The following is a 9,399-nucleotide window of genomic DNA, read 5'->3' on the forward strand; positions in this document are numbered from 1 at the left end:
CCAATCCTCCAGGAGGAGAACCTTTTAGATTCAAGTACATAGTGTCATAAGAAATGTTATACTAGAGGGGCGCCTGGGTGGCTCAGTTGGTTAAGCGACTGCCTTCAGCTCAGGTCATGATCCCAGGGTCCTGGGATCGAGTCCCGCATCGGGCTCCCTGCTCTGCGGGGAGCCTGCTTCTCCCTCTCCCACTCCCCCTGCTTGTGTTCCCTCTCTCGCTGTGTCTCTCTCTGTCAAATAAATAAATAAAATCTTTAAAAAAAAAAAAAAGAAATGTTATACTAGATTAAACCTTAGGACTCTCTTACCCAGAACTCTTGTTCATACAGCTATACCAAGAGTTATGGGAAGATATTTGCAGTCTTCAACTTTAAAGTTCACAGAGATGCTCCAAAGTAATTCCATGGCAGTGGTTCTCAAAGTATGGTTCCCAGACCAGTAGCAGTAGCCGCACCCGAACACTTGTTTGAAAACCCCACCCCGACCAACTGGACCAAAAGCTCTGGAGGTGGGGCCCGGCAATCTAGGATCAACAAGCACGTAAGTCAGTGATTGTGATGCATACTGAAGTTTGACGGCTTCCACCCTAATGAATATATACTGCACTCAGTGATCTTCCAGGGCGCCCTAAACCTTACTGTCCATAGGAATTACTGGAGCTCTTGCTAAAACACACATTCTGATTCAGTAGGTCTGGAAGAGGGCTGAGTTTCTGCTTTCAGAATAAGCTCCCACGTGATGCCCATGCTGATGGTCTGGAGAGCACATTTTGAGGAGTAAGGCGAAACATAGGTAACAAAAGGGTTTCATCTCAAGGGTCATCTGTAGTTAAGTGACTTTCTGTCACACTGAGCATCCATCTAGTTCAGCTGGAAACAGAAGCCTGATCAATTAATAATGTCTGTCATGGGTGCGGAATAGAAATAGTGATAAACGTGCTAAATATCTACCATCTTTGATCTCCTGTTTAAATTATATTTGCTGCCCAGGTCATTTTTTGGGTTCTTAGACCCTCAACTATGTGCTCATATGAAACACAGTGCATTCTTTTTGAACCTCTTCCTAATCCTCTAGGATTTGGTAAACATATGAGCATTCACCTTAACCCTTTCTGAGTTTTATAACTAAAGACTGCTAATTTGTCTTCTTTCTTGGTGGAAGATGAGTGAATCTTTTAGTCTATTTCCAATTTCTTTTCCTGCCTCCTCATCCTTTAATAATGTTATTTGCTCTTTCCTGAAACATTTTTTATCTTCCTTTATATCTTTCCTATTAATCCTCTTTTTCCTTATTTAAAGCAAAACAATTTATCTTCATAACCAGACAAAGGAGGGGAAAGCTATTTTTTCCCTGGGGCAAAAGAGGTAATTGCAAGATTCCTCCTTAAATAAGATCATCTCAAATTATAAAAATGCCCTATAAAGTTACTCCTTCCATATGTATGCTGTTAACATGAAAGAAGTCACTTTAAATCAATGTTTGGCAAGCATTGGTAGCTAAAGAAGTTACTGGTTCAGAGAAAGGCAAACTGCTTTAGAAAGGACAAACTATCTAGGTTTAAAAAAAAAATTTTTTTTAATTCAATGTACCATGGACAGCCCACCATTTAAAATCTCAATGTTGACAGCCCTTCTCTCTTCTTCTTTTGTCTAACTCTGAATTTTCCAACTTATCCACATGTCAGTGATGGGCCAGTTTGAAGCTTACCACCGAAGCTCTCTGGATCACTGAATCGTCCTGAGTTCGGACAGTTTCCTGGTTCTAAGCCATCCTCACATCAGGATGGGCCAGCTGCATTGCTTTCTGGTCCTTAACATCAGCCACTGGTGATTAGTCGAGTGTGAATTGGGCTTCAGAGCTGACCTGCAAGTGACCAGCCCCATCAACCCATCCTTCATCTGAGTGAAAGACCCTTCACTGTGCCTGACCTCCCAAGAAGATAATCCTGTGAAGAACCTGAAACATTGAAACCCGAGCCTATCACAAAAAATGGAAGGATCTTAAGAAAAAGTCAGGAGCTTCTTGAAAACCCTTGACTTTAGAAACAATGAAGGGAAATGTTGCAAATCTTTGGAATAATATAAAACATTTATGACTTTATTTGAGAGTAAATAAAATCACCCTAGTTTATTTTCAAAAACACTCTTTTCCTTAATTTTCTATGGCATGGGTTGGCAACTCATGACATATCTCAGAGATGACACAGATGCCCACATTTTGGGGGTGGCTGAATCGAGAACCTACCCGTCTCAGACTGCAAAGAAGCCAGGGTATGAATCTTAGCACAGCTCTTTAGAAAGACAGCTCACCCTGCCCCTCACTCACGTCTAACCTACCTTTTTCCAGATGGCTCTGTGTGCAGATCAATATGCACAAAGATGATCTCTGGGAGACTGGGTTTTCCCACCTGCTGAGGAGCATATATGAATGTGTGTGTGTGTGTGTGTGCAAGTGTGCCCATGTCACTCAAATAGGTAGTGGCTCTATCATTAATTCAATGAATAAACTGCTGGGAGCCATTTATGTGCCAGGCTTTGGGCATTATGACAGAGAGTAAATAAGAATAAATTCTTGTTCCCTGCTCTCAAGGTTCAAGGAATGATGCACCTGCTGCTTTCCAGCCAGAGGATCACCCTTTTTCACAACCAAAAAACTGAAAGGAGTCACAATCTAGCAAGGGAAGCACACAGAGAAATAAATGACAAGTAGTAAAACGAATACTCTAATAGAAACAGTGCAAAATAGAGTGCGATAAATGAGGTACTAAGGAGAATCAACTATCCATGAGGTTAGCAGCTACTTTGATTAATGAAACTTTCTTTTTTTCCAATGAATTGTATTCTTTATTATTAAGGGTGGTGAAAACAAAATATACACAGCCAATTCCTCACAATTTGTTACCTCTTACACTTAAAAATGAATTTTCTGTTAAAAAAATAATAAACAAATATCGATCTACCCTGAAGAATTTCAGAAAAGTTTCATATGAAAAAGGCATTGATTTGCTAATAATGGAATTTTTTTTCTCTAGCTATAATGAAACTTTCTAACCAACAAAAAACTGAAAGGTAATGGAGAGAAATCTCCTTTTCCACCATTAGTGTTGAAACTCCAAGAGAGGGGCACCTGGGTGGCTTAGTTGGTTAAGCGTCTGCCTTTGGCTCGGGTCATGATCCCAGGGTCCTGGAACCGAGCCCTCTATCAGGCTCCTTGCTCAGCGGGGAGCCTGCTTCTCCCTCTCCCACTCCCCTGCTTGTGTTCCCTCGCTCGCCATCTCTCTCTCTGTCAAATAAATAAATAGAATCTTGAAAAAAAAAAAAAAAGAAGAAGAAGAAGCGTCTGCCTTCAGCTCAGGTTATGATCTCAGGGTCCCAGGATCCAGTCCTGCATCAGGCTCCCTGCTCAGTGGGGAGTCTGCTTCTCCCTCTGCCTGCCACCCCCCGCCCACCTTCCGCTCATGCTCTCTCTAGCTCGCTCATTCTCTCTCTCAAATAAATAAATAAAATCTTTTTAAAAAAAGAAACTCTAGGGGCGCCTGGGTGGCTCAGATGGTTAAGCGTCTGCCTTTGGCTCGGGTCATGATCCCAGGGTCCTGGGATCGAGCCCCACATCAGGCTCCTGGCTAAGCAGGGAGCCTGCTTCTCCCTCTGCCTCTGCCTCTCCCCCTGCTCATGCTCTCTCTCTATCTCTGTGTCTCAAATGAATAAATAAAATCTTTAAAAAAAAAAAAACCTCTAAGAGATATGGGTCCATTCTCCTATCTTTGTAAGTGAAGTCTAGCAATATTCTTTTGTTGACATCTTGCCTCATTCCATATTCAATAAAATAATGACTAAATATTAATAAGAATAAATGTGACAGAGGAAAAACATTCTTAGACTGTGATTTCTTTTGCCTTCAGTAGTTGTGGGGAGGATGTGTGAATTAACCATAACAGTGGGAATATAAATCGCACATCACTGCCATAGTCAGGTAATATATTCAATAGACAAGTCTGAAACCCCACAATCAGCCAGTTCAGGGCTACTCAAGAAAGAGCCTCTGAGTATATGGTCTAAGAGATAACATAAATGATCATTTGGATATCCAAAGCCAGCCCAGATTCCAGGAATCAAGCTATATGGTTGTCTATGACAAGTGAGAGAGATTCAGTTTCCTGGAAGAGGTTTCACGTGAAGGGCCCCCCAAAACAGAGTAGCCAGAGCACTGTGAAGAGACCCCTGACAGGAACAGAAAAAGCAGAGCAGAGTGGCACAGGAAAACCCTTTACTTTCCCCAAAATAGCAACAAAACCCACTATGCTACCAAATGCTTGAGTGCCAAGATTTTTCTTTTGATGGGGGAGAATTATTTTTAAAAAGAGCTGAGTTTTTGAATCTGGGTTCTTTCGGAAGCAGAAGAAAGAGAATAGGGGAAAGAATGAGATTCTGAGTTTAACAGAAGCAGAAATTCAGAATCAGGAATACCATGAGAATGAAACTGCCTCCCTGCCCATCTTTACCCCACTTCCCAACTCAGTGATTTGCAGAACTCTGGGGAGGATTGTCAAACAAATTTCAATAAGAATGTCTCCTGACTTGGGGATCCTGGGTGGCTCAGTCAGTTAAATCCAATTCTTGATTTTGGCTCAGGTCATGATCTCAGGGTCGTGAGATCGAGCCCGACATTGAGCCCCTCATCAGGCTCCACGCTGAGCGTAGAGCATGCTTGGATTTTCTATCTCCCTCTCCCTCTGCCCCTCCCCTGCTCTCTCTCTCTCTCTCAGAGAAGAAGAAGAAGAAGATGAAGAAGAAGAAGGAGGAGGAGAAGGAGAAGGAGAAGAAGGGAAAAGGAAAGGAAGGGAAAAGAAAGGAAAGGAAAGGAAAGAATGACTTCTAGCAAAGAGATGGTATCAGGGAAAATATAAATAAAAGATGAATATTGAGATTGTATGTGTAGGCAAAGAGGTGAAGTAGGAGAAGAGGAAAATAAAAATGTCGGATTCTCTAGTCCATGCCACTGGCCATAGTCACATCAGTACTGGTGGCTTCATTCAAATCTTCCTATACTGTGGAGTGAGCATGACCTAGGACTATACCTACAGGTAGTAAAGGTGAAGGGGACTGAGCTGAACATGTCTGGATTATAGCTGGGTCCTACCTTTAAGCTTTTTGGTTTGCTTGTTATTTGTAATTGTCAACCCACCTTTTGACTATCACAGATTAAAAAATATATATTAACTGAAAGATCTAGTTAATTGAGTTTCAAACTGACCTTTTTAAAAATTATATTCCTTGTTTTGTATTATCCATTCTTCTTCCCACAGATTAGACCAGACGGCCAGAGTTGACCCAGTAATAATGATGATGCTGATAAGAACTATAATTTGTGAAGTTATTCTTAATATGTGCCAGGGACTGTGATAAACATTCACATACTTCAGCTCTGAGTCTCACAACAGTCCTATGAGGTGGATCATTATTGTCATTTCCACGACACAAAAGAGAAAACTGAGGCCCAGGAGGGCTCAGTATCTTACCTAAGTCCCCACAGCTAATTAAGCAGGAAAGTTGGATTTGAACCCAGGCACTCAAACTCAAGAGCCTGGACTCTCGACACCTGAGAGTATACTATCAACAGACTAGCCTTCCTAACAGTAACAGTAGAGCATTCCTATATGGTGGCCCCATCTTGCAGTTGAGGAACCAGGTGAAAGGTTTGGTAACCACCGAGATTGTGGCTGATAGTGGTCTTAATATCGAGGCAAAGAATGAGTGCCAGGCCAGTTATGGGAGCCTGTCTGCATGATGCTCAGGTTCTGAGACAGAGCTGCCTGCTGGTGTCCCTGGAAGGCAAAGACAACTGGACCAGTGGTCTTAAACAAGAAACCTAAGAATCACCAAGGGTGCCTGTTAAAGGAACAGATCCCTATGCACCCCTTCCCTCCAAAAAACCCCTAGAATGCTGAATCCGTGAATCCGCATGTTAAAGGCTCAGTCTGAATCAGCCAGTCCTCACTCTTTGCTTTGCAGGCTTGACCATCCATGAAAGTCGCCTGGGGACTTAATAAACGAAGGCTGCCCAAGCCTAACCCTGGACCGGCTAAATCAGCCTCTCTGGGAGTGGGGCCCAAACATTTGCATGTTAATAAAGCTCTCCAGGTGTAGGCAAATTAAAAAGCACCGCTTTAAGAAATGCTACAAAGGCTTTGTGCTCTCAGTGCTTTAGAGCGAGGATTATTACCTGGATAGTTCTAATCAATAACAGTCAATCTGGAAAAACTCGGGCCTTCTAGGACTTTCTGAGCTGGATTTTCCTTCCGAGAGACACATTCAGCCAGTTCAGCTGCCCCTGTAGCCCAAACGCAGCTGGGTCAGTGCCCAAATGCTGCCCCCAGGCAGTTCTGTGGATGGCATCAAACAGCCTGACTTGTTGCCCTGTGTGGGCCTCCAGGCGCTGAGCTGCGAGGCTTCCCGCCGCTCCCTCGGCCGCATTTCCTCTTTTGGTTACTGCGATCATCCTGGGAGCCTTCATGCCTACCCTCTGACTCTGCCCCAGGCACAGAGCCTAGTGAGCATCCGCTGGGAGAGGCGCTCCTGGCCAATATCTGACCCACAGGGAAGGCGAGTGGTGCCCAGGGTTCCGCGCTTTCAGAGGAGAGCTTGGGGCACAGTTAACCCTTGGAGGTCTGTGCTCATGAAAGGGTGTGCTGGCATGAAAAACCCTGGCAGTGGATAACTTAAAAAAGAAATCACTGAGAGCGTTGGTATGCATTTTGTGATTTTTTAAAAAATTTAAAACGGGGGCGCCTGGGTGGCTCAGTTGGTTAAGCGACTGCCTTCGGCTCAGGTCATGATCCTGGAGTCCCGGGATCGAGTCCCGCATCGGGCTCCCTGCTCGGCAGGGAGTCTGCTGCTCCCTCTGACCCTCCCCCCTCTCATGTGCTCTCTCTCTCTCTCATTCTCTCTCTCAAATAAATAAATAAAAAATCTTTAGGGCGCCTGGGTGGCTCAGTTGTTTAAGCGACTGCCTTCAGCTCAGGTCATGATCCTGGAGTCCTGGGATCGAGTCCCGCATCGGGCTCCCTGCTCGGCAGGGAGTCTGCTTCGTCCTCTGACCCTATCCCCTCTCATGTGTTCTCTCTCTCTCAAATAAATAAATAAAATCTTAAAAAAAAAATAAAAAAAAATAAAAAAATAAATAAAAATTTAAAACGGATTCTTGATGGGGGTATTTATCTTATTTACATGTATGTTTCACTACTACTAGAATTTGCGCATATATTTATGTGTGTTCACATATGTATAAACAAGTATGTTTATCAAGAAGGACAAGGAAGGAAGGAATCCCATCAAACTGTCAAGAGAAGTTATTTTTGAGGGACAGGTTAGGAGACCCATAATGTCTTCTTATTTATATCATTGTTTTAAAGGGTTGGAACTGTAAGTGATTTTAGCTTACTTTTCCATGGCGTTTTCTGTATATTTCAAATCAATATCTTTACTTACTCAGGTAAGTATTTATTTACTCAGGAAACACTACTTAAGCCCGACAGTGAACCAAGCACTGCGCCGAACGTTCGCGATTGGAAGTTAGCTTGCGTATCTCCCACTCGGCCGTCTGCCTTCGAAGGCAAGTGAGACGAGCCTTCTCCCAAACAAACAAAGAAGTAAATGCTTTGTTAGCTGTCAAAGATTAAAAATCCAGTCTTCATGAAAAGGTGATCTATGTATGTGTAACAAAGTCACTGAAAGCAGGGTTCTCTCCTCCTAAGAAAACCAGAACCCGTTCCTCCAGAGACCCCGCCTAATGTCCCTTCTTTCCAAGGAAGCAGCTCTTCACGGAATCCTTCTTTACAGAAGCGCCAAGACCACCCCCGAGCAGAGGGCCTAGGAAATCAGTTCTTTTCAGACTGGTGTACCGAGCTGTCTCTATAACCAGCGATGCTGAAGACGGAGTCCTCCTCCTGCTGAAAGAGACACGAAGAAAACGGGCCCCGGTACGGCTCCAATGAACTCTGCCGGGCACTTGTGAGAGGGAATTCTAGTTCGCGCTACCCTTGGCCAAGCTTAAAGCTGGTCTAAAAACTGCCAACCAAGCTGAGACCCCCATGAGGATCTTTTGCGCCCTGAGGTCCTTTGAAGTCATTAAACATAAACAGCTGTGTCGATTTCCGCTCGCTCTCCAAGCCCAAGGCAAATAAAACCTCAAAGCTCGAGATGGGTGGAAAACAGCAAAATATACAGGGATTTTCTTTTATTTTTTGGCTTAGGAAGATGTTTTACAAACAGTGAGGCAAGACACCATTAAACCTTTAAAAAAAAAACTGCCGGGCAACTTTCTCGAAGCTGCACGTTATGCAAGAATTTTAGACATTCACTGATAAATACATCAGAACGTTCTCCTCAAGGCCATCTGGACATGCTTCAAATGGGAATCTAACAAAGTTAGTCTCTCTCTAAAGACTGCATCTGAGATTGTCAATATCGTCATCCTGGCTTCCTGGTTTCCACAAAGACCATGTTTTCAACCTTTGGGATGTTGAAGGAACTCCCATTCACAATCATTTGCTTGTTAGGGTTTTATCCTTCCCACTGGGGGTGGGGGCGGAGGGGACCATGAAGGGTTGGGTCTGGAGATGGAGAATCCAGCGTTCAAAGGCATCTGGCCCGCAAAGCTGACTTCCTGCTGAGTTATCAAAGACAGGTTTTTAGACTCCCCTCCCATGACCATTTCAGCTCTTTCCTTGCCTTTGATCCTTTATTCTTGACTTTCGATCCTGTCTAGTCTCCACAACCCCATTTTCTTCTGTTTTCCCCAGAGGAGGAACTTTGGCAGAGCCCCTTTATCAATACTCCTTGTTTCCAGGTTCCTTTTTTTTTTTAATTTTTTTATTGTTATGTTAATCCCCATACATTACATCATTATTACCCACCACCAGGCTAACCCATCCTCCCACCCCCCTCCCCTCTAGAACCCTCAGTTTGTTTTTCAGAGTCCATAGTCTCTCATGGTTCGTTTGCTCCAGGTTCCTTTTTGACAGAGTGGAGTGAGGGAAAAGAAAACAGTGGGGGTGGAGTCAGGCAGTGGGTGTGAATCCAGACTTCACCCGGGATTGGCTGAGCCAGGATCACTTCGCTTCTCTCTCAGTTTGATTAACAGTAAATGGGCACGATGAAAACTATTTCACAGGGTTGTTGCAAGGATTTGAGATAATGGTGTGAGTCTAGAACCATACAGGTGTTATACTCATTCATTCATTTAAATGGTATTTTAGTGCTACTGAATGCCAGCCAACATGCTAGTCGCTGGTGATATAATATTAGTAAGAACCACAGTTCTTTCTTCATGGAGCTTATAATGTAATCAGGGAAATTGACAATAATTACATAATCACATCAGTGAATGTATAACTACTAA

Source organism: Mirounga angustirostris, unplaced genomic scaffold (genome assembly GCF_029215605.1).
Source record: "Mirounga angustirostris isolate CCGP_5_RB_7025 unplaced genomic scaffold, mMirAng1.0.hap1 SCAF_13, whole genome shotgun sequence".
Taxonomy (NCBI): Eukaryota; Metazoa; Chordata; class Mammalia; order Carnivora; family Phocidae; genus Mirounga; species Mirounga angustirostris.